This window comes from Pituophis catenifer, unplaced genomic scaffold (assembly GCF_029215685.1).
Source record: "Pituophis catenifer annectens isolate HBS135680 unplaced genomic scaffold, rPitCat1.0.hap2 SCAF_1, whole genome shotgun sequence".
Lineage (NCBI taxonomy): Eukaryota > Metazoa > Chordata > Lepidosauria > Squamata > Colubridae > Pituophis > Pituophis catenifer.
In genome coordinates, this window is record NW_027256881.1 from 254,060,855 (window position 1) to 254,084,449 (window position 23,595).

General features: G+C 36.5%; 1 protein-coding gene across 1 annotated transcript in view; it reads right to left on the reverse strand.

Moving 5' to 3' along the window:
- The window catches only part of SBF2 (SET binding factor 2), a 216,467-nt gene that overhangs the window by 129,287 nt on the left and 63,585 nt on the right, over positions 1-23,595 (reverse strand). The window lies entirely within an intron of this gene.

Genomic DNA, 23,595 nt, shown 5'->3' on the forward strand with positions numbered 1-23,595 from the left:
CTCCTGCTTCAGCATGGGGTTGGACTAGATGACCTCCACGGTCCCTTCCAACTCTGTTATTTTGTTTCACGCAATGTATTTGTCAAGGTTCCAAGTAACACCCCCAATGAAAAAAGACTCAGAGGCTTGAAATTCCTCAAAGTTCCATTTTATTAGAGATGTCATATTGGCACATCATCTGGGAAAACCCGAATCTGAGTTTCCAGGTTTTCCCCACCCAAAGGAAAGTCCAAGCCCCTGCCCAGCAGCCACATGTCCATCACATGGTCCAACCACAGCACCGTCTCAACTGGAGATGCCATCTTTTGCATTGAACCTTCAGGCCTGCCAGTATTTCTTTCTGCAAGGAAATGCATCTGTTTATCACTTATTCCCTAATTTCAACAAGAGGAGCATGGGACCAACTTTCTCTGAGTTCAGAACCTAAGCAAGGTCAGGCATGGTTAGTATACAAACAGGCAGATAGCAGATTGAACATCATTCCAGAAGAAAACAATGGAAAACTATTTTGGGACTGTTGCAAGGAAAACTACATGAATATATTCATGAAAATACCAGCTTAACCTGATGGAGACTTGATCATGCACTAAATATAAATCCTAATAATTGTGGTACTTTTTGAATGATATCTGTGACTATCCCATTCACAGCTGCATTGTCCACATGAATCAAGATTATTTACGTTAAAGAACACAATACAAAAGCATATTTTCTGAATATTTAATAAACAAAAAGAATGTTGTGATTTTGTGTATGAAAATATTACATGAACTGGCTGGCTGTCAGTTTACTAAACAAGCAACATGAATGACATATTCAATGATGTACTGCAGATGACATTAGTTAGATATTTCTACTAAGTATCAGATACATAACAGTATTATATGCAACAAAATAAGGAAGTCATATGCCCTTTCAAGAAGAAATTCTGTTTAACAATATATTCTGTTATATTTACAGCTCTTTATACAGATGTCCCAAGATTATTTATTCATTTAATTTCTCTGCTGCCTCAGTCCAGATAGACATTATATAGATATAAATTATAATGAAAGTCATGTAACGTAACAATTAATAATAACATAGCATATTCAGCAGATTTTAATAAAAATGGTGCAATATTGGTCCCTGCTGAAAACAAGCAGTTCAAGTACAAAACCACCCAATATTTATTTATTACTTTATTGTACTTTTATGCAGCTTCATTCAGGCAAATCTTAGTGACTAACAATAGCTGACTCCACAGGACGGAAATTTTAACCAAGAATACTTGTCTCCAAGCCTCCTTCCATTGTACCTCACATACTTTAAACCAGCACACACAAGATTCTACTTGAAACAATCTCACTGATATCCAGATCCTAATCCATGAAGGCTTTTAAAGCTTAGTATCAGCACCCTACATTGTGAATTACGATGTGTCAAATTCTGATAAAAGCACACCCACTAAATAAAGTGTTGTTAATAGCATAATGCCATGCTGATAAACTGGTGATTCCAACATACGGTAGAGCTTTTAATCCAGGATATCAAGCTAGTGTCCCTCTTCATCCATAACAGTAATTTGGATCCTTTAAGATTGTTTTTGGAAGCATTTACCTACATTTGAATTTTAACATAGATGACAAAGTAATCATTTACAGTATGTTTAGATTTTCAATATGCTGGAAATAGAAGACACTGGATATGGTTTCTGTCAAGTGTCTTGCATTGTTTCAATAAGTTCTGCCAATATCAATATTAATTTCACAGCAAAAACAGCCAATTTGACTGAGTAAAGCAATGAATTACATATTGGAATTTCAAGGCTTTTTTGCTTCTAATTTTCATCTACCTTTTTCATAAGAGCTGTTGCTCACTTTTTTTTAAAAAAAAATAAAACCTCTTGAAGGAGACTCAATAGATCCTGGTTTCCAACTGCTGCATCTTGAAGAGTTTTCTGAATCATAAAATAGCTCTATCCTCAGTTACATTTTCAAGAATTTTGCAAGCTAATGGAGAGCAGAGCTGAGCCCCAACACTTAGTGTGGTAATTGGCTGTTCTATGGCTAGCAGCATGGCGGCAGCAATGGAACCAGGAAACTTAGTTCTTAACTATTTACCAGCATACCAGTGCCTCTACTCCAAATAATGGAAGGAGGCTGAGTCTTGGTGTTCTATTAGCATTTATTGAAGTCCTTTTGTGACTAGCATCCTGTCAATAGCAATTTCCTAGAAACTTTACAGAGCAAAGTACATGAAAGAGTAGAGAACAGTGCTATGAATGTTATGAGTGCTATGAGTGGAATGCATCAAATCCAGCATCAAATCCAACATCAAATATATTCTGAATACTAAAGTCAACAGTAGCACAGGCGAATCTTTATGAAACAGTTGAAACAAAGTCAAACCCATCAACAGCAGTTGTGAATAATAAAAATCAAGACAATTCTACACAGACGCCAAACAAATGCCAAGGCTGGGAAAGAGATGTCTATGTAGGTTGAGAATGGAACCAAACAAAATATCAGCAATCAGAAACTCTTGTAAAAAACTTGCTTTGAAACAGGCAAGGATGTTTTAAGAGCAGACAGCAAGACTGTTATAAAGATTTGTCCATGTTCTCAGTTTTTTGTATGCAAAAGACCAATCCATCTCCTTTAACATTAAGTTCCTTTAAATTCACTCACCTGTTCACTGACCAGTCAAGGAACTTAGTTAAAAGGACTGTATGAGTCATATTCTTGTCAACAAACTGCAATGCAATGATTATCTTCCCAGACAATAAATAATGAAAGAGATAACTGAATACCTCTGTATTTGAAAACCAATTGATTACAAGAAAATATCACTAATGTGTAGAGAACAGGAAGATCTCTACTTCTTTTGTCTCTAAGAGTTATTTGGGATCATTTGGGCCCTTTGCTTCAACATATTCAGAGAAGTATAGCTCAATGTTTCTCTTAATATTCAGTTTCCACTATCAAACTATTTAAATGGAAAAAAAATTCTTCTAATGCTCATCTGGAACCTGTCTTCCTGAATTTAAGACTATTGTATTATGTCCTCCATTAATTATTTCAAATTATTTGATATGGTTGAATATCAGAAAGACATAACAGATTCTTATATTTCATAGATACAACTATATGATTCTACATCTATGTACACATTTTATATTCTCATAATTCTCCATATAAATCAATTTTTCAATGACAGTTAAATATCATTTGAATTATATTTCTGTAATTTTATATACAGTATAGTAGTAATACATTTTACTTTGCTTAGTGCATTATGTTTAGTAGGTAAAGGTTTCCCTTCCCTGTCCAATCACGTCCGACTCTAGGGTATGGTGCTCATCTCTGTTTCTTGGCCGAAGGAGCCAGCGTTGTCCAAAGACATTTTCTGTGGTCATGTGGCCAGCATGGCTATATGCCAAAGGTGCATGAAATACTGTTACCTTTCCACAAAGTGGTACTTATTAATCTACCTGCATTTGCATGCTTTCGAACTGCTAGGTAGGCAGGACCTGGGGCAAGGAAGGGGAACTCACTTGGCTGTGCAGCATTCAAGTCTCAAACCCGGGCTGTTAGCGTTCAGCTGACAAGATCAATGTCTTTGACTGCTGAGCCATCACGCCCCTCTATGTTTAGTACCTATGGCTCACAAGTTCCTGTGAGGAAGAACGAAGACATATTTCTATACAAGGGAGAAAATGACTGGTCATTACAAGTTACATAGTATTTTCTAAAGGATAGTTACGTAATCACCACTTGCAGTGTTCACAGCCAGCTTCCAACAAGCAAAGTCAATGGGGAAGCTGGCAGGAAGTCATAGATTGCAGTCTCATGCCATCACACTTAACAACCTGTGGTGATTCACTTAACGGCTGCAGCCAGAACTGATGTAAATCAGATGTTGTCATGTGACACTTGACTTTACAAACATGTCATTTATTAATGGAATTGCTAGCCCCAACTGCAGTTGTTAGTCTGAAAAGGTATTGCCAGATACCCTGATTATTGTCAAAGGAAAACTTGAAAAGGATAAGGAAATACTGCATAACCTCTCTATCCAGAGTGTTTGTTTATTAAAAAAGTCCCAACCAGTGGGTGTTTAAAATATAAAGGATGCAAAAAGAAACCTATGTACTGCTTTTTAAAAAGTGACGTCAATATCACTTGCCTAATGTACTCCCTCTGATGGTACTCAAGAAAAGTCTCATTTCTAGTCCCACTTAAAACTGACAAAATCCATTCATTGTGCAGCTGACTGGAGTATGTCAAGGATTTGCCCTATCCAGGATAAAGGCAGGAGTAGAACAGATTGGAAATCAACTTCCTAGCTCTTCTGTGCTAAATGTAGCAACTAAAACAAACATAGACTTCATCCAAAAGTGCATGGAGCTGAACTGCCCCCAAGGAGACATAAATCATGTTTATATCCACATAGAAACAACAGCATAACATTATGATACCATGGAAAGACAGGAAGGATAGGAAATATTTCAGAAACATAATATATGCCTCAATATATATGGCATAGGATTTAATTAAGAGCATAATAAAATGCTGCATTAGCCAAGTTAAATAGATGGTCATTGCTTCACAAATAGAGCATGAAATGTACTATGACTGCAAATGATGCTAAGAAAACCAGCCCAGATGTATAACGCCATTAGCCTGCAGCTGGTCTTAGCTCAAAGAGGATTTGTCATTGTTTCATAATGATTCTGATACAATTGTAAGTCTTGAACTTATGATCTAATATATTCTGCTACTGTATATAGTTACTTTATTTGGAAATGGGAGAATATAACAATTCATATGCTAACCAAATACATCTAGCTTCTCTATTCTGGAGATTAATGTTGCTAGTCATTCTGTTGAAATGGCTTTTACTTTTGTTTTTCTTTTGACTTTTGGAATATGATGTTTTTTGATTATATATTTTGTATGAAGAATATGAAAACTGCAATGTAAGACCAGATTTGGGCCTGCAAAACTAAATAACTACTATGTAAATATGTAAATGATAGAAAACAGCTATATAAGAGCCCACCTAGTCTAGTGGCTAAGGTACAAGGCTAAGAGCCAGGAAACTGAGTTCTAGTCTCCCTTGAACTAGACCTTGGACCAGTCACTCTCTCTCAGCCCAACTCAATGTTGTTGTGGAGAAAATAAGAGAGGAAGGAATATTAGGTATGCTCTGAGCCCTGAGTTATTTATAAAAATAATAAAGGCAGGATTTAAAAAAATCTAAAACCTCTCTTTTAAAAAGGCTCAAAATATTTATACAATATTCACCTGACAGGAAGTACAGGCTTTTCTCTCTCCAATTATCATCGGTGTATTATGGTACCTGCTTTCCATTTATTGGGAACAATATGTGCAATATTGAGCAAGAAAACACACACTAAATGAGCCAATTATACAAATCTCTAATAAGGATCCCCCTAAAGATAAGATTAACTAACCCAGTTAATTTATGAGGGGCAGAGGTCATCCTTGGTGTTTGATAGGTTAAATTTAATTCTTTTGGCAATACCTAAATGGAACTTTGTTTTATTACTGGTATCTTATGTCTTCCCTTGGTCTTATTTCCATTCAGTTTTATGCTGTCTTTCTTTCTTTCTCTGTCCCCTTACTCCATTTCCATTCCAGGTTTCTATCTTCTTTTTTTGGAAAGAAGAGGAATGAGTTCCTACTCCCTCAAACCTTTCTGTGGGTGAGAATGGTTAGTGTGAGAATGAATTGCTAATAAATGAGCAATTAATTTTAGAAATAAGATAATCTACATCAATAATATTGATACTACTACTACTACTACTACTACTACTACTACTACTACTACTACTACTTGTGGCTTCTGGCAGCTCTGAAGGTGTCCAGATGCAAAGGAAGAAAGATGATTCAGTGCATTGGAGGTAGGAAAATACTCTGACGACCCCTTTCAGCAACTATGTGATGTGGAATAAATGCTCACATTAACACAACACTATTCTGCTACTAATTAAAGCAGCATGTCTTTTCTCAATCTGTGTCATAATCTGGGGGGGGGGAGATGCCAATGTTTTCAGAAGTCAATTCTTTCTACCAGCTGTTAAAGGAACGCCATCTTTTCTTTCAGACTTATAGAGAAGTCTGAAAAAAGATGCAGCTGTTTTTGGTTGGAAGAGATGTTGCTGTGCTTGTTTAAGATTGAAGGCACTTCTTCCAAATTCTTTAAGTGTGCATAGACCAATTTCCAAGGCTGACTCCAGCTAGAGTAGACAAAATAGAAAGCCAAGCATTGCACAATTTTTTCTGTGTTTAGTGAAATGTTTTGTTCTTTTTATGGGGAATTGTCTTAAATTTTTCTTTTCAAATAAATTAAGAGAATTGATTTGTCTGTATCCTTATATCATATTTGGTTATACCAAATTCTGCTAGGTCATGTTGCATTTCAGGTATCATTAATTTTATTGAAAAATGCAGCCTGTTTCTTTGGTACACATAACACTTTCATTGACAGAAATTGTAAATTCATTTATTATATTTCATACTTTCCCAAATTAATATACAAATAAATAGCTATGTTCCTACAAACTAGTATTGCAGACTTGAACTATTCTTTACAGCTTGGGCTACCGTATCTCCAAAGCTGGAGAAAACACCAAAAAGGAGACTAAAATGTCAATATATTTTATTTAAAACACAAAGAACACTTTTCCTCTAAGAAATTAGAAAATTCTTTACAAATACTTTGGTTTGTATCCAGGCTTTCCCTTTTGCAAACAAAAATGACTGAAATCCAATAACAACCCATGCTGGGGAATGGGGATGTTTATTGCCAAATACCTCCCTTACAACATACCATTTTCATACATATCCAGAGGGTTCCTTAATGTTCTAACCCCAGAGCATGAGGACAAAATCTGATGAAAATTTCCTCCCTTTTGTTCTGTGAGAGCTTCATAACATTCTTTACAGAAGAATTTCAATTTCAGGGCCACTAGCAAATATGTGGAAGAGCTATATGAACACTGATACACCTCCCATGTAGCACCAACCCATTGCTATGAACTCGTTTTCATAGATAAGAGATATATAAAGAGACAGAGATGCTAGAAATAGTAAGAGATATAAAGAGACAGGTAATCCTCAACTTACAACCATTCATTGAAGGTTTAAAGTTACAAAGATACAAAGACAAAAGCGACTTACGACTGGTCCTTGCACTTACATCACAATGTGCTTGCAGTCACATAATCAAAATTTGGGTGCTTGACATTTATTCATTTATTACATTGTTATGCCGCTCATCTCTCCTACAAGGTGACTCTGGACTGCTTTCAAGTTATAAGCTTGGCAACTAAAGGCATGTAATGACTGCAGTGTTCTGGTATAATTTGATCACCATTTGCAACGTTCCCAACGGACTTCTGACAAGCAAGATTCACTTAATGACTGCATGACTCACTTAACAATCATGAAGTTTATCAAGCAGAATCCTAGTGAGGAGGATCTGCTTCTGATCTAGGAATCTACTTGATGGATCTGCTTCCTCTTTAGGAATTTGCTTGGTGGAACATTTTGATATAGTCAGAAGAGCTTTATACGCTGTAAAGCATTCTTTCCGAGGTTGTTGTAACTTTGAACAGTCATTAAGTGACTGGTCGTAAATCAAGGACTACCTGTACTTATATTAACTATTTGTTGAATATCTGGAACTTCCCAAATATCTTTGATGTTCCTAGCCAAAGTTCTGTAATCCTGATAATTATGTAGGGCCATGGAGACATTGGAACAGACCATCCTTAGCAATAGTGGATTCCATCTTTACATTGCTAAACATCCTTGTTCTCATAATTTTCTTCCTTCTTCCTTTCCTGGAGTGGCCCAGCTTGAAATCATTCCATTGAGCAGAAGCACATTCCGTCCATTTTAGAGACTGCAACATGATCCCCTTCAGAGATTGAACAGTGGCTTCTTTTGCTGCTTGTTTTATTTTTTTCCGGATACCAGAGCCTACCAAAAAATAATGCTCTGTAAACATTGGTCTTAGTGTCAAACCAAACAGTCATTTACCTTGAACCAGAGTACAGGACTTTCCTCCACTCCCTTTCTCTATTCCATCTTAGAACTAGAGGTCACAAAAATAGTAAGTCTGAACTCTTCCCCTCTTGTTTCATTAAGTGTATATTTTTATGAAGGTAGCTGGAAATGTTGTTCCCTGGAGAAATTATTTAGATTACAAGATGTTATATAAATAATAAATATATAATCTCTTACTACACAGTGTTCTTCTACATTTATTTGATTTTCAGTATCTTTGGATAAACAAGCAGCATTAAAAGGATTACAGAAACAAATCACCCTAAAGGTGCTTTTTTCAAATGGCAGCTGGATTTTTTTAAAAAATCACTTCTCATCAAAGAAGCTTCTTCAGTTCTGACTGGATGGTGGGGAATGGAAGGATTTATATTCCTTGCAGGCAGCTGGTCATTTGCATTCTTTTAGTTGTGTTCTCAGGATCACCTGAATAGTGCAAATGGGTGTGGAGCCTTCTTGGAACTGCTGAAAGGACTATATAGTAGATTGGAGATAGATAATGTTGTATCCCTCTCCTTCTGTTGGGAGAGGGTTGTTCAATTTTGACATAGAGGGCCTCTCTCAAACCAGCGGTCCTCTCTGTCCAAAATGTGGACTTTACTGTCTTCAAAAGAGTAGCATTTGTCTTTTAAATGCAGATGGACTGCTGAATTGTTTGTTCTCCTATGTTGTGCCATGCATTTATGAAGTGGTTGTTTTGTTTCCCCAATGTACAGATCTGCCCATGTCTCACTTGTGCAGATAAATGTTCACACCAAAACTTTCTGCTCTTTCTATTCTATGTATCCTTGTACAGTAAAACAAAAACAATTAAACTTCTAAATTTTGAATCTTTTAACTATTTTAAAATAAAGCAAGGCTATAAATACAATAATTAAGTGATTTTTTTAGACATTATGGTCAGCATTAGACAGCATGTTTGAACTTCATCTTTATATTCTTGGTATACAGATGTTTTATAACAACAACAACTAAAATGCCTGTTGACAACTCATGAGCTCTTACAGAAACCAGAGATATTGACCTTTGGGGAAAACATGCCAGTTACTTGATTGGAATGAAAAATTCAGAATATTAAACACAAACTTTAATGTATTTTGAATAAAAAGTTAAATTCTCCCAACTGCTTGGTTCATTTCCAGCAACTTTCCAAAAATTTATTTAACTCTGTAACTGCCTCTAGAGTCTAGACAAAAAGCTTCCATGGAATTTGATATCTGAAAAGTTCATCATGCCCTGCAGTTCAGCCAATTATATGAATTGATATCAATCTATGAAAGAGAGGATTAGAAACCAGACAAAAGAAGAAAAATCTCAAATGTGATTTTCTTCAATAAATATTTTTTAATAGGCACTTCCAATATGAGTCATATAAATTGATCAGTTTTATTTCATTAATGCCTTTTTATTGTTTTGCACTTGAAAGTGATCTCCTGAATGACTTAAAAAATGAATATAACATACAAGGATTAGGGAAGATAAAAATAGTAAATTTAGACAATAATTGCTGTTACAAGTTCAATAACTCCCCTTGGGAAATGACCAAAAGATGTAGGTTAATATAATTGATGTTGTACTTGCAAGAGTAGTTGGCAAGCAGGTGTTAAGTAGTCATTTTTATCTAACTCTGTTTAATTCTCTCCAGTTTAACTGAATTCTCAATTAGTCTGATCAGTTATTCACTGCTACATATTGGTAGAAATGTGGTTAAAAGATGGTTTTGATTTTACTGATTATAAATCCACTTAGTATTAAGCAGTAAGGCTGGAAATGTGGAAGTTTGGTGCATCGTCAATTCAATTTCTAGTCTTACAAATCAAAATCTGACTTCATATACGTGTATCAAAAAAGAAAAAAAGGAAGAAGCGTTTGAACTCTGTGTTCTGTCACTATTGGATATATTTGAATTAGGCTGGTCCAAAAAATCATTTAGTAGAGTTTGTTTAAAAAACAAAAGGGTTGGTTTTGTATTTTATAAGATAAGATTCTACACTAGGACTTCCTATCTACCACAGAGAAATCAAATAGGTTTGTTAAATTTGAAGCCTTTTAAAGCAAAGAAAACTTTCCCCCTCTGCAAAATGATTAGCAACCATACAATTAAGGAAATATTTTCAGAAAACACCAGTTCAGGTCCTGCAAATCATCAGGATTCCACAGAATGTAATCTAGGAAGCAATGGGCAAGCTGCTGAGAATATGATAACACCAAGTAAGGAGATTATTAATGCAACAGTGAGTACAAGTTCTGCCCTGATAGAAGGCCCCAAGTCTGCTAATGCCCAAACTATGGATGAAATATTATACAGGTTTGAATTAAAACAGGTAAAAGATTGACAGCACTACAGGTAGTCCTCAATTTATGACCACAATTGTGCCCATAATTTATGTTGCTAACTGAAACATTTGTTAAGTGAGTTCTGCCCCTTTTTACAAATTTTCTTGCCACAGTTGTTAAGTGAATCTTTGCAGTTGTTAAGTTAGTAACATGGCTGTAAAGCGAATCTGGCTTCCACATTGACTTTGCTTGTCAGAAGGTCGCAAAAGGGGATCACATGATCCTGGAACACTGAAACAGTCATAAATATGAACCATGTGCCAAGCATCTGAATTTTCATCATGTGACCATGGGGATGCTACAACGGTCATAAGTGTGAAAAATGGTCATAAGTCACTTTTTCACTGTTGTAACTTTGAATGGTTACTAAATGAGTTGTTGTAAGTTAGAGGACTATCTGTACTGGCTAATGGAATGGAATTTACATACTTCTTTCAGCAGAGATAAAAGTTCACTCTTAAAGATACAACTTAGTAGTCCTGTCACTGGTGCAAACACATAGTGGTCAAGAGATCAAAAGGTTTGCTAGTCAAGTATGAGTGAAATATGCAAAAGCCTCTTATGAAGGAACACCTCCGGGCACCTCAGGTGCCCCAGCCCAGTCCCAGGTGCAGTCATACTCATCATTGGCAGTCCAAGGCCCCTATCCCAGGTGACCTTCAGCCTCTTCTTGCTCCTGCTGCTGACCAAGCATGCCCAAACTGACCCTTCATTAGGCAGCTACTGGCCATAAGAGGCCATCTTCCCATAAGGAAACTGCCATACAAGACTCTGAAAAGAAAGCCTTGTGCTGCCAGCAGCTGTTTCGCAAAAGCCAGGCTGGCCAGGCTTGGTCAGAAGCGGGAGCAGCAAGATTCCAAAGATCACCAGAGTCCACAGAATGCAGGGGCCCAAAAGAACATAGATGAGGGGGAGATGGGGGGGGGGTTGAAGCACTCCTGCATAAGTGTGGGCCTGAATTTTTAATCACATGACCATAGGGGTGGGGGCACTGCAACAACTAAAACTTTGGGAATTGATTGTAAGTCCCCTCATTCAGCACCACAGGAACTTCAAATGGTTGCTGAATGGTCATAAGTTCCGTCTGGACTACTGCAATGCTCTCTACATGGGGCTCCCCTTGAGGAGCACCCGGAGGCTCCAGCTGGTCCAGAATGCAGCCACGTGGGTGGTTATGGGAGCGACGTGGCGCTCCCATGTAGCCCCCCTCCTGGTCTTCCGGGTGCGCTTCAAGGTTTTGGTTACCACCTTTACAGCGCTCCATGGTTTAGGACCGGGATATCTACGAGACCGAGACCGCCTTCTGCCACCAGTAGCCTCTCACCGACCAGTACGCTCCCATAGAGAGGGGCTCCTCAGGGTGCCGTCGGCCAAACAGTGTTGACTGGCGGCCCCCAGGGGGAGAGCCTTCTCTGTGGGGGCACCCGCCATCTGGAACAAGCTCCCCCCGGAGATACGGAGGATCCCGGATCTGCGCGCTTTCCGCTGTGCCATCAAAACATTTTTATTCCAGCAGGCCGTCCTGGCCTAACCTTCCTTTTAAATTGTTTTTAAAATTATTTTAAATTTGTCTTATAAATTTGGGGTGTTTTAAATTTTGTTTTTCGGGCCAATTATTTAATTGTATTTTAATGGTTTTTTAACATTTGTATTATATGTATTTTATTTGGCTGTCCACCGCCCTGAGTCCTTCGGGAATAGGGCAGTATACAAATTCAATAAATAATAATAATAATAAGTTGAGGACTACCTGTAAACGTTCATTTTCTTTCAGAGTGTTGGAGATACTCTTTTATTACTATTCAGCAGAACACACATGGAGCTATCCAATGTCCTGCCTCCTACTGCTTTCTGTAAGAGGGTAAGAGTTAAAGTGTCTATTGATTTTACCACTCTTCACTTAGAATGTTTGCCCTGAATTTTGCTGTCATGCCTGACTTTCTCATTAAAATTCAAATGGCCTGAGAATGGGACAAGACACTTTGTCAAGGCAACAGAAGTACTGCCTTCTCAACTGCTACATGACGAAGAAGGATCTTTTAAAATTACATTTTAATTTTAAAATTATCAAATTTATTATGAATGGGTTTTCACAAATTGGTTTTTATGGTTGTTTCTGGAAAAAGAACACACTGATTGCCTAGTATGTTATGGCCGCATTTAAGAGCTTGTGAAGACTTGGCTAACACAAGATAATTTTCCATTTCCTAGAAAAAGCAATACGATTCTGTGGATAAAACATTCCTTAAAACATGAGAATGTAACAGGAATGTTGGCAGGTCAGTTATCTTGCTAGCAACATGCAATTTTACATGTCACTAATGCTATTTATCCTATGAAACAGCAACTTTCATTACAAAAATGTTAAAAAACAGTATTCAGTGTTTCTGCTTTAGTTTATTAACTAATAATTCATCTTCCCTTCCCACCATTTTCTCTGACCACTGACTATCCAGAGTTTGCCTCTTCACAAAACAATGAGGACCCAGATTGTCGGGGGCAATGTGCTGACTCTGTAAACTGCTTAGAGAGGGTTGTAAAGCACTGTGAAGCGGTATATTAAGTGCTATTGCTAAATCAGTCATTTGTAGACACTGATTAATGACTTGTATCTTTATTTGAAATCAGATTTTCCTTTAAAAATGTCTGTTCCTGAATTTAATACAACTTTGCAAGTTACTTCTGGGGCTGCAATATAACAAAAATATAAAAGAATCAAGTACACTTAAAAGCTTCTTTGGGACTCTGGGAATATTTGCAATCCTATCCACTCTATTTTTGTTCCTCATAAGTTATCAATTTTAATGTCACTTACACAGATTATACCTCTCTATATACTATGTACTAGTAATAGTTGTTTAGTTCATGAACAGTTTTCTATTACTATTATTACTGCTATAGCTCTCCCTAGATTTTCCACCTCCATTTTTAGCCAATATTTTGTAATTACTAAGGATTCTTTTGTTCAGATTATCTTAACTCCCTAACATTCCTCATTTCAAAAAAAAGCTTTGAAGTGCATGGTTTCTGTGGTTAGAACACACCTATCTGTAGTTCCTTAAACCACATACATTTTTTGGGGATTATACTGCAGCAGGAGAAAACAGCCATGTAATCCCAAGAAAAGGAGTTCTTTTAAGAAACTATGGAAGGGTGTTATGTTAACACCCATTTTCTGAATTTCCTTTTGCCTGAATTTCCTTTTGCCTTCAGATCTAAAGAGCTGCACCGCCCCACTTAATATCATTTCTCATAGGAGTTAAATGTTATTCTACTTCTATTTTTTCACTAAACAATATCACTTTATTTAATTATATTATTCTTAACTTCCTTTCTTCCAACCTCACACACATGAATATCACAATTCTCTGTCAAAATTTATAAAGGTAACTACAGTTCTTCCACATTCTTCTCACATCTGCTCTGTGAATTGAAACAGGTTAAAGATGATACTTGGCCCCCAAACACCCATTTCTTTCTGTCATTCATGCACCTACTTGTTTCTCGTCTTCTCTTCCAGCAACATGACACATAAACTTCCATCACCTTATTTTTTTTAAAAAAAATACTATTTGTCTCTAGAAGTGTAACCCATTCCATTTCAAACAATATATCATAGTAATGCTTATATACTTTAAAAAGTGTATAGACAAAAGAAAAATCCCATTGTACTTTAATGAACAAATGTCTTGCTTTATGATCCAAGTTCTTTCACTGAAATCAGTCCATTATTTTAAAAAGCTACTTTTAAAAACTTACTGAAAGCCATACTAAAAAAAATAGTATCTGTATCTAATCAAAACATATTGCCTTTTCATGTTAAAGTTATGTTACAGGATTACAGAGACAAGTCCTACATTCTCCAAAATCCATAGGGAGGAGATACTATTACCAAGTTTAACTGCTGTGATCAGCTGAAAAACACAAAAATTCTGTTGACCATAGTTGACAGGAGCTCTTAGATCTCTGATTATATGTATCAGTGAGAATGAGAGAGTAACAATATAAGAAACTTTTGATTTTAAATTACAAGTGATATAAAGGTGAAATAAAATACAAAAAGCAATCTCTTTCCTGATATAACACTGATTATTTTCCAGAGAAATAAGAAGCTACTTCATTTACCAAATCGATATTAGCTTTAGCAATAAAAGTTTGATAGAAAGTAAAATCAGATGTAATAGAAGTAAAATTGCGTACGTTTCCCCCATCTAGCATACAAGTTCTTTAATTAATTAGGATTTTATGATTGAGAGAAAATAAATGAAAATTATGTTCTTCTAAAGGGTTGATGAGGCATTATCTCTGTGTATAGCTGACCTTCTGCCACTTCTTTGTAAATAGCAACCAGAATGCAGCCTTTACTTGCCAGGTATCCTGCTATTATTAAATATTACAGTAGATGTGCATTCTACTTTTTTATCAAATCAGAAACAACAGCTTTTAAGAATTATTGAGGTTGCAGACAAATATCATCCACCAATAGCGTCATAGGGAGTATTCTAACATGTATTTGCTAATGCTACCAACATCTTTTGAAACATTTTATAAACTAGTTGTCCCCACACCCAATATTAAAAAAAACACATTGGAAAACTGAATAAAGTGGAAACAATGTAGAGGAAAATAATGCAATGAAGTCTATCTATCTATCTATCTATCTATCAAATGTATATAAATGTTCACCTCTCAAAAGAAATTTTGGGCAGTCAAAAAATAACAATGTTACTCAATAAAATGATTTGAACATGAATATATGAATTCCTTTATATTACAATCTTATTTCCTTAAATTTAACATAATACTAGAATACCAGTGTTAGAAGGGACCATGGAGGTCTTCTAGTCCAATCCCCTTTTCAGGTAGGAAACCCTTATACTGTTTCAGACAAATGGTTGTCCAATCTTTTTTGGACAACCATTTTTTGTCTGAAGTGGTATATGGTTTCCTGCCTAAGCAGGTGGTTGGACTAGAAGAACTCCAAGGTCCCTTCTGACTCTGTTATTCTATTCTATTCTATTCTATTCTATTCTATTCTATTCTATTCTATTCTATTCTATTCTATTCTATTCTATTCTATTCTATTCTTCTTTTAAAAAAAAACTTCCAGTGTTGGAGCAGCCAAAACTTCTGGAGACATGCTGTTCCACTGATTAATTGTTGTGTCAGGAAATTTCTCCTTAGTTCTAGATTGGTTCTCTCCTTGATTAGTTTGCATCCATTGCTTCTTGCCTTGCCTTCAGGTGCTTTGGAGAATATGCTGATCCCTTCTTCTTTGAAACACTGCTATCATGTCACTCCAATCCTTCTTTTCATTAAACTAAACAATACCCAACCCCCACAAATCTTCATGTTTTATCCTCCAGTCCCCTAATTATCTTTGTTGCTCTTTCCTGCACTCTTTCTAGAATCTCAACATCTTTTTATATCATGGCGACCAAAACTGGATGCAATATTCCAACTGTGATCTTACCAAGGCATTATAAAGTGGTAATAACATTTCACATGAACTTGATTGTATCCCTCTGTTAATGCAGCCTTGAACTGTGTTGGGTTTTTTGGCAGCTTCAGCATACTGCTGGCTCATATTTAAGTGAGTGTCCACTAGGACTCCAAGATCCCTCTCCCAGTAACTACTATCGAGCCAGAAAGCACCTATTCTATACCTGTGCATTCGGTTTTTCTTGCCTAAATGTAGAATTTTACTTTTCTCTATATTGAATTTCATTTTGTTAGATGGATGTCTGGATCCAGTCCAAATAATATATACTGGGAATGTGGATAATTTTGTTATGTATTAAATATTTAGAATAGATAATACCCACTAGGAAACTGTATTTAGAAAACTGTGTAGCCTAAAAGATAATTATGTAGCACAAGATTAAAATTCTTTTAAGAAAACATTGTTAAAAGTTCAAATTCCTTAATCAAAACAGCACATTAAGTGTTCATAATTGTCTCAAAAATGACAAATCTCATTTTCATATTTTAAATGCATTCTATTATGCAAGAAGTACAAATCAGGAGAGATCATTATTCAACCTTCTTAAAGTTACCTTTCAGCTCATATGAAATAAAATTACACACAGAACAAAGAATTTTCAATGCCTATTAATTTCACAGACATAAATCCAATGTTTTCTGCACAGTTACTTATTTATCATATTTATATGATTGCCCATCTCACAATGGGTGATATTCAACAAATTTCTTAAAGCTGCATGTAAAATTACATATAAACACAACATGATGTCTCATAAAATACATATTTTTAATTTTTTAATCTCAACATCAAATAGTAAGATTTGAACTTCACAAAAGCTAGAAGTAAAAATTATATTTTAAAAAAACTATTTCAATTTGTATTTTACGGATACAGATCAGATTAGTGGTTTACAAAAAATAAATACTTTAGAATTCCTATATCCATGTAATTAACTTTCCAGCTGATTAATATAGGCGAAAGTATACTATTTCTAACTTGCTGGGGCTTGCACAGATCTAAACAATCTTTCTCAAAGTGTTTCTTTTGCTTTTGGTAGATACATATTGAGATGGTGCTGGAATAGAGGTAGTCCTTGAGATAGACCACAACTGAGCCCAAAATTTATGTTGCTAAATAAAACATTTGTCAAGTAAGTTTGCCCCCATTTTACGATTTTTCTTGCCACAGTTGTTAATGAACCACTCTAGTTGTTAAGTTGGTAACATGGTTATTAAGTGAATCTGATTTCCCCATTGACTTTGCTTGTCAAAGGTTGCAAAAGGTAATCACATGACTTCAGGGCACTACAATCGTCATAAATATGAATCAGTTGCCAAGCATCTGAATTTTGATCATGTGACCATGGAGATTCTGCAATAGTCATTAAGTGTGAAAAATGGTCATAAGTCACTTTTCTCAATGCTGTTGTAACTTTCAACGCAACTCCAAGAGAAAAATCTTGACAGCTGTGGCAACTGTGGCTGTGCAGTTATATCTGCAGTTCCTCCTCCTCTTCCTCTTCCACCTTTTCCTCATCATCATTTTAGCCACTGTCTACCCACTGCAGGATGAAGGCCTCTTCTGCATGTTTCCAATCAATATGGTCCTGAACTTTCTTTTGCCAATTGGAACTGCAATACTTGCTGATGTTGTCAATCCATCTTGTTTTAGGTCTCTTTTGTGGATGCTTTTTATCAAGTGGGATCCATTCTGCAGTTGCTACCATTCAGAAAACAATCAGAGGCCAATATATGGGAAAGTGAAAGCCAGCAAGAGGATCTACAAAAATTGTGACCAAAATATGTGGACAGCATCACTACCTTTCAGCTAAGAGGTCAGAAGTTTGAGAGGAAGGAGCCAAAGGAAATGGGTAATGGGAAGAAGGGAAGGATTACAGTAGTGACAAGAAAGGGAAATGACAGGAGAGGATAGTGAGCACCTGATAGAGAAAATAATTTGGAAATTTGCAGCCAGTTTCTATTTCTGGCCCCTTGATTTCAATTTAAGATCCAAACAGTAGAAAGCCTGGAACTCAAGCAAAATGTCAGATCTCTACAATAAATCTATCCTCATCCACAGATAAGGGAAGATATGAGAATTCTATCTGAAATATCCCCATCTTTACTGTGGATGTTACATCAGTCTCAACCTTTAGGCAGAGGAGGAGAGGTTAGTAAGAGTTTATTAGGATAATAACCTCATAAAAGCCAATAACACTATTCAGCAGGTGACCGGATAGGAGGCCTTCTTAGAATTGAAGAAAAAACAAAGAATGCTATTCTTGCACCATTGTCTAAGTTATATGATACCCATTCAGCCCAGACTGTTTGACCTCATTGCCAGTGGGGTGGCTGATTAACTCAGGCTGTTTGTGCGGGCAATTTGATTCCATCTTTGTTGGGGTAAAGTTAGAGGCAACTGGGAATTTCACTGCTCACATGACAATTATGGGTTTATCACATATCACTTAGGGCACAATATATACAGAAGATCATGTCTTAGATCTGTTTTTTTACTCTAGAGCAGACAAAACATAAATAACAAATGAAGTTGTTAATTGTTAATAAGGTTTTCCATTGACCCTTTCTAGAAAAATCACTTTTTCATAATCTTGGGGCTAACCAGAGCCATCAACTGCAACGGAAGACCAATTAGGATGGAGCAACTCAGACAATTAATGGGCCCCATGGTCTTTTCAAATTGTGTTTGGTAAGGAATTTGGAGAGCAATTCATCAGAGCAGCTAGTTAATTTCTAGAACACAGAATAACAAAGGTGCAGAATCAGAATGCTCTCTAGTGTCATTTCTGACTGGCCAAACCCAGGGAGCTGTTTGGCATAATGGGAGCTTTGGGAGAAGCAGCAATAAAAGAGACACCTAGAAGGATGCTAAATGAAGATGAGAAGTTATGGGTATAAACTCAAATTCAAGTCTAGACTGCAGTAAAGAATAGGTAATTTCCCACCTTTATTACAACCTCATAATGCCATGCAGTGACACTTTTTAAAGCATGACACAGAAGAGCCAACAATAGGACACTACTAAATTATCTAGGCACTTGTCTTCTCAAGTTGGATTTGTCATTTGGGTAAAATGTGAAAATATGGCATGGGTGATGTCTTCTTATGTTTCCTGGAATGAGTTTGAGCTTGTGGATCTTGATGAAGTAGATGAAACAAACTCTGGACATTATTCTTGCCCCGTTTCACTGGTACAAACTGCCAGAGACAAGATTGACTCCTCCTATGATGATACTTCGGAAGCTTGTTAATCCCTGGCTGATTAAAAAGCCTCTGGGAATTGAAGGAAGCTTGTATGAGGACCCAGTTGTGGGAGCAATAAGATGACTTTGTATAAATATACAAAAGGATGAAGGCTATTGCTTAGCACATTGTAAGCCGCCCTGACTCTCCGGAGAAGGGCGGCATATAAATCAAATTAAAAAAATAAAAAATAAATTCCTTTCTTTCCTTTCATACATCTCTCAGTCAGTCAGATTAAAACAGCACAAAAGTTGCAGAAATGAGTAAATTTATTTATTTATTTATTTTTTTAATTTATATACCGCCCTTCTCCCTGAGGACTCAGGGCGGTGTACAGCCAGAATTAAAAAATATGAAATACAAATATTAAAAACAATTAAAATATATATAAATTTGGCCCAAAATTAAAAATACAAACCAATTAAAACATTTAAAATTTCTTCTTAAGCCAGCCCGGCTTGCTGGAAAAAGTGGGTTTTAACTGCACGGCGGAAGGCACTAAGGTCTTGGATTCTCGTTATCTCGGGGGGCAACTGATTCCAGAGGGTAGGTGCCCCCACAGAGAAGGCCCTCCCCCTGGGGGTCACCAGCCTGCATTGATTGGCTGATGGCACCCTGAGGAGGCCCTCTCTGTGGGAGCGCACGGGACGATGGGAGGTTATTGGTAGCAGCAGGCAGTCTCGAAGATAGCTAGGCCCGATGCCATGGAGCACTTTAAAGGTGATAACCAGCACCTTGAAGCGCACCCGGAAGACAACTGGGAGCCAGTGCAGCTCGTGCAGGAGCGGTGTTACATGGGAGCGCCATGCTGCTCCCATCACTACCCGCGCTGCTGCATTATGGACCAGTTGGAGTCTCCGGGTGCTCTTCAAGGGGAGCCCCATGTAGAGAGCATTGCAGTAGTCAAGGCGAGAGGTGACGAGGGCATGAGTGACTGTGCACAGGGAATCCCGATCAAGAAAGGGCCGCAACTGGCGAATCAGGCGAACCTGACAAAAGGTCCCCCTGGTTACAGCTGTCAGATGTTCCTCCAAGGACAGCTGCCTATCCAGGAGGACTCCCAGATTGCAAGCCCCTTCTGTGGGGGCCAAAGACTCGCCCCCAATAGTCAGTGATGGAGTCAACTGACTATATCAGGATGCCGGGAGCCACAGCCACTCAGTCTTGGAAGGGTTGAGCCTGAGCCTGTTCCTCCCCATCCAGATCTGCACAGCCTCCAGGCACTGGGACATCACTTCAAGGGCATCATTGGGGTGGCCTGGGGTGGAGATGTACAGCTGGGTATCATCAGCATACTGGTGGTATCTCACGCCGAAGCCACGGATGATCTCGCCCAGCGGCTTTACATAAATGTTGAACAGAAGGGGCAAGAGGACCGATCCCTGCGGCACTCCACAGATGAGAGGCCTCGAGGTTGACCTCTGCCCCCCTGCCAACACAAACTGCGACCGGTCGGAGAGAAAGGAGGAGAACCACCGCAACACAGTGCCTCCCAACCCAAACTTTCAAGTAGACTTAGCATGAGACTCTTTATTAATGTTTTGATAGATATAATTTAAAAAAAACTAAAGAATTGAAGATTGAAGCACAGCTCTAGATATGATATATAATCTGGATCACTCCAGGAAGAGTTCAGTCCAGTTTGATCCCTAGATTAGAAAAAGCAGCAGGGAAATGGTATTCCATTCTTCTATTATCAAATACAAAAAAAAAAATATGAAATCTAAATAGCTAAAATTTTTATTAATCACAATGGAATAAAAATGATAGAAAAGCTAACCATTATGGAGAGGTAGGGAAGAAAATAAAACACACCAAATACCAACAAACCAATGCAGATTTTTTTTAGCATACACTTATGTATATTTGAAATCTGTTCTCTATATTTTAAAGATTCCTGCAGTTTTTTTCTGTGACAAAATCTAATGAAATTTGAGTGAAGATGACACTATTATAATTATTAAGCTATACATGTTCCTAATGATGCTAGAAAAAACATGCCCTGCATTGGTTTGATTTTGATTGTACAAATTCAGTCAAAATAAAATTCAGAACATATTTGTATCTTTTCAGTTTTAAATTTATTTGTCATAAATATGTTTCTAAAGCAGACCAAACTGAATTACTTAACTAATAATATATTTGTGTAAGTTTGATTTTGTATATTAATATAAATTCAAAGTTTATGCAATTTGTTATCTAATAAGGCTATGTAGGATACCAATGAACATAAATGTTAAAAAAGCATTGTGATTAACACCAGCTGTCTGCAATTACTGTAAATTCGAATCTCACCAGGCTCAAGGTTGACTCAGCCTTCCATCCTTTCTAAGGTAGGTTAAATGAAGACCCAGTTTGTGGGGGCAATAAGCTGACTTTGTATAAATATACAAAAGTATGAAGGCTATTGCTTAACGCATTGTAAGCCGCCCTGAGTCTCCGGAGAAGGGCGGCATATAAATCAAATAAAAAAAAAATGTTGTAGTCATTCTATCATTAAAATTGTGTAATAGTAACAATATCTGTATTGAAACTTCCACTGAATCTAATACAAATCCTCAAACTTGAAAATCCAAAGTTACAGTATTATATAGTATATCTAATGTTTCAATTTCCAGGAGTACTAATTCTATGACCAAAATATTAATATGCCATCTTTATCATTTTTCCTGAAAATAAACCACAGCAAAGTTTAAACATGAAACATAATTGGGCGTATCTAATAATGATGTGGCTCAATAGTTAATAATTACACTGAATCATTAAGATGCTGATGTGTCACTTAGATGAATACTTCAAAAATACTTTTACAAAATCTAATTTCATAGTACAAATCTTTTCCTAATATGGTGGCATGCAGAGAAAGGTAAAGTATTTCTTGGATGTTGCTAAAACACATCCTTAAAAAATAATAATTTCCATGGAATTTCATGATTAATTCTTTCCTATGGTAATTTTCTCTTATTACGTCATATATTAAATTATAATATCATTATCTTAATATATGCAAGCAAAATATTCATCAGTAATTATTTGTTGCTACTCATCACAAGCCCACTCCCTACTTATGACTTCCAGCAACATTAATCAGTATTAGTCCATGTTACCTTTATTCATCTGAATTTACGTATGATTTGTAATAGGATGTCATTAAGACCTCTTAAACTTACCTGTGCTTTTTTCCGAAACTGAATGAGACATTGCACTATAACACATCTAGTAGAAGATAATTTAAACTCAGAATTCCTAAGACTTCAGTCATTTCGTTTGTTTTCAGTATTGTTCTGACATCTTTTTTACATTCATTTTTGTTTTCATCATTCCCATTTTGGCTGTCGCTTACTTTGTTTTTCCTATCTTTTATCATGACCTGTTCATGTCTACACTTCTTGTCTTGAAAGAATTAAATCTGTCAAATTCCAGACAGAAAAGGAAAGAAGGAAATGTCTCTTTACAGGCATTATCATACAGAACTAAAACATTGTATATATCAGGTCACTAATGGACAGAATGAATTGGATATTTTATAAAGAACAAGTTCATACATTGTAATACGAAATGCAAAGTCTGGATGCTAAAGCAAATTCCAAAGTTAGTTCAATTCTAGAGTTAAACCAAAGTCAAAGTATTAAACAAAAAATAGAATCCTGGAACGTCTCAAAGTAAACGTGAAAAATTCAGGCTGAAAAAAATTGGGATACAAGCATAAGAATTAGAATATTGTAAGAGCAAGTATGAAATATGGCTTTCAGTGAAAAGAAGATAGAATTGAAGTGAGTTTTGTCCAATTTTACAACTTTCCTTGCCATAGTTGTTAAATGAATCATTGCAGCTTAGTAACACATTTGTTAAGTGAATCTGACTTCCCCATTCATTTTGCCTATGTGAAGGTTGCAAAAGGTGATCATATGACCTGGGACACTGCAACCATCATAAATATGAACCAGTTGACAAGTGTCCGAATTTTGAACACATGTATCAAATTATTTTTCTTACAGTCCACAGTGCCCAGTACTCTTACAGGAAAGATATACTTCAGCAATGATAAAATTTGGTTGAAGATTACTGATGACCAAACCATATTCCTTTTCATGAACTCTTTATAGACAGCGAAAATGATCTGAAGTTGAAACTATTGTATGGTTCCTGCTATGACTTTTTAACTCTGCACAAGCAGCACCAGAAATATGAGGACAGATGCTGCTACCAAGGAATCAGTATCAGGCACCTGAAATATTGACATCCTTTGGAACAGGTCATCAGGTTTTCCAGAAAGAATGCAACATCTCCTGTCCTCTACAGAAATAATTTATAGCATCAATGATCCAAATGAGTTCCTAAAGAGGATCCAGAACAAAAATGAAAAAGCAGTGATAAAGTAGAGTTCTACTCCTCGTGTTTGTGAAGAACATTCAGGTCTAACAAATTTTCTTAA